Below are 2,492 nucleotides of genomic sequence, written 5' to 3' on the forward strand. Positions count from 1 at the left end.
ATCAAAATGCTACCTAACTTTCATGGACTTCCTAGTGAAGAACCTTACAAGCATTTGGATGCGTTTCTTGAAGTTTGTTCTACCGTTCGATACACGGATATACCGGAAGAAGTTTTAAGGCTGAAACTTTTTCCATTCACCCTTAAAGATAAGGCGAAGTATTGGTTTAACAACCTTAGGCCTTTTTCTATAACTTCTTGGGCAGAAATGCAACAAGAATTTTTGAAAAAGTACTATCCGGTTTCTAAGACCAATGCTATGAGAACCGCCATTAGAGAATTCACACATGGGGAGGGAGAAACTTTCCATGAGGCATGGGAACGCTTCAATGAATTGCTTAGGAAGTGTCCTCATCATGACATGCCTAAATGGCAATTGGTCCAATTCTTCTTTGAAAGCTTATCGGACAATTATAAAGGCATGGTTGATGCTTCAATGGGAGGTTCTTATATAGACCGGCAAGAGGAAGATGTGTACGTCTTTATGAGAGCATGAGTGAAAACTCTTTGCATAGAACATTGTCATCTAGGAATGGTAGAAATTCTCAAGGTAGGAAGAGTGTTGGCTTGCATCAAGTTGACCACTCAAATGATATAACCGCCGAGATGAAGTCTTTATCTCAAAAGTTTGATCAATTGATCAATCAAAACTTGGCGAATCAAGTGTCTTCCTTGCCTAACCATTCTCCTAGAGCTCAAAATGAATCATGTATGACTTGTTCTAGTGTTCTTCATTTTGCTTCTAATTGTCCTCATGGACAAATTCAAAATGAACCCATTGAGCAAGTTAATGCAACATTTGTGAACCAAGGGAACAATCTTTATGGTAACCATTACAATCCCGGTTGGAGGAATCATCCTAATTTTTCTTGGAAAAACCAAAGGGAGGGCTCAAACTCTTCCCAAGGCGGTTTTCAAGGGAAATACATTCCACCTCCACTTCAAAACCAAGGATCCCAAGGTTCAAGACCATATAACTCACAAGGAAATCAATTTGCTAGTTCTCATTTTCCTAACCAATCATATTCTCAAGGAAATTCTAGAGGTTCCGCTTTTGAGGAAAAGGTTTTAAATGCTTTGGGCACTCTAGAAGCAAATACTCAATTGTTACATTCTCATTCTCAATCAATTGCCAAGCTAGAAACCCAAGTAGGGCAAATAGTTGAAACACTTAATGCTAGAGAGAAGGGAAAGATGCACATGAATGCCCCAATCAAATAACAATGTGTTGTAGAAACCAAATCCTTATTGGAAGGGCATAATGTTGAGCATGTCAATGCAGTAACAACCTTGAGAAGTGGTAGAGTAGTAGACAATCAAGTTAGAATGCCGAATGAAGAGAGTGAACCGGTACAACCTCAAGTTGTCACCCGTCCTGTTTCACACACTATTCCTCCTTCATTGCATGTGCATGATCTTGAGAATGAGAAGCCCTCAAATTGTGAGTTGAAAGATGATTTCCAAAGAGATTCATTGAAAACAGTGTTGAAAAATGTGTTTGAGAAAAGTTCTTTGAAAAATATTATTCATGATTCTTCTTTGAAAAGTGATTTGAAATCCAATGAATTGAACAAGTCCAATGCTGAGAATTCTTTGAAAGAAAATGCTGAAAGAGTTTTTGAAAAAGCTCCATTTCCGGACGCCTTGAAAGGGTTCATTTCAAAAGAAAGGCAAAAGACCAAGAACAATGAGATAATGGATATGTTTAGGCAAGTCAAAGTCAATCTTCCACTTTTGGATGCAATTAAGCAAATTCCGGCTTATGCCAAATTCTTGAAGGACTTATGCACCCAAAAGCGGAAGAACAAGAGCCAAACATCAAAGAAAGTGGTCTTAACCGAACAAGTGAGTTCCATTCTACAACACAACACTTTGCCAAAGTTTAAGGACCCCGGTGCACCTACAACATCTTGTATCATTGGTGAACATGTCATCAGCCGGGCACTTCTTGACTTAGGGGCTAGTGTTAACCTTCTTCCCTATTCGGTTTATGTCAAATTGGGCCTAAGTGAATTGAAACCGACGTCGGTGGTTTTACAACTTGCCAACCAATCTATTAAGAAGCATAGGGGGATAATTGAGGATGTGTTGATTAAGATTGATAAGTTTTTCTTCCCGGTTGACTTTGTCGTCATTGACACGGAACCGGTGCCCAATCCAAAGAACCAAATTCCGGTTATCCTTGGCCGTCCTTTCTTGGCAACCTCAAATGCCAACATAAATTGTAGAACGGGGATAATGAAGATTTCTTTTGGGCACATGAGAGTGAAGTTGAACATCTTTAACCCCACACCCAATCCATTTGACAAATATGAGGAAGAAGTTAATGTGGTAGAGGAATATCACGATTCTGCTTGTGCAAGGAATGAGCTTTTGTGTATGAACAATGTTTCAAAGCCTTCATCTTCATCTTCAGCATTGCATGCAAGAAAAGTGATTTCGAACTCTTGTTGTGAAAGGGCGTGGAAGCCCAAGGAAAGTTTTGACAAGGAA

The 2,492-nt window shown here is 39.3% G+C and overlaps 1 non-coding gene across 1 annotated transcript; it reads right to left on the bottom strand.

Moving 5' to 3' along the window:
• Positions 1-253: 253 nt before the first annotated feature.
• On the bottom strand, positions 254-362 carry LOC132283165 (small nucleolar RNA R71). Its single transcript, XR_009471961.1, has one exon. It is a non-coding gene; the product is annotated as a small nucleolar RNA R71 (small nucleolar RNA).
• Between the last annotated feature and the right edge of the window lie 2,130 nt (positions 363-2,492).

This window comes from Cornus florida, unplaced genomic scaffold, assembly GCF_030987335.1.
Source record: "Cornus florida cultivar Cherokee Brave unplaced genomic scaffold, ASM3098733v1 CherokeeBrave_3.0.0_Hap2_Chr01, whole genome shotgun sequence".
Taxonomy (NCBI): Eukaryota; Viridiplantae; Streptophyta; class Magnoliopsida; order Cornales; family Cornaceae; genus Cornus; species Cornus florida.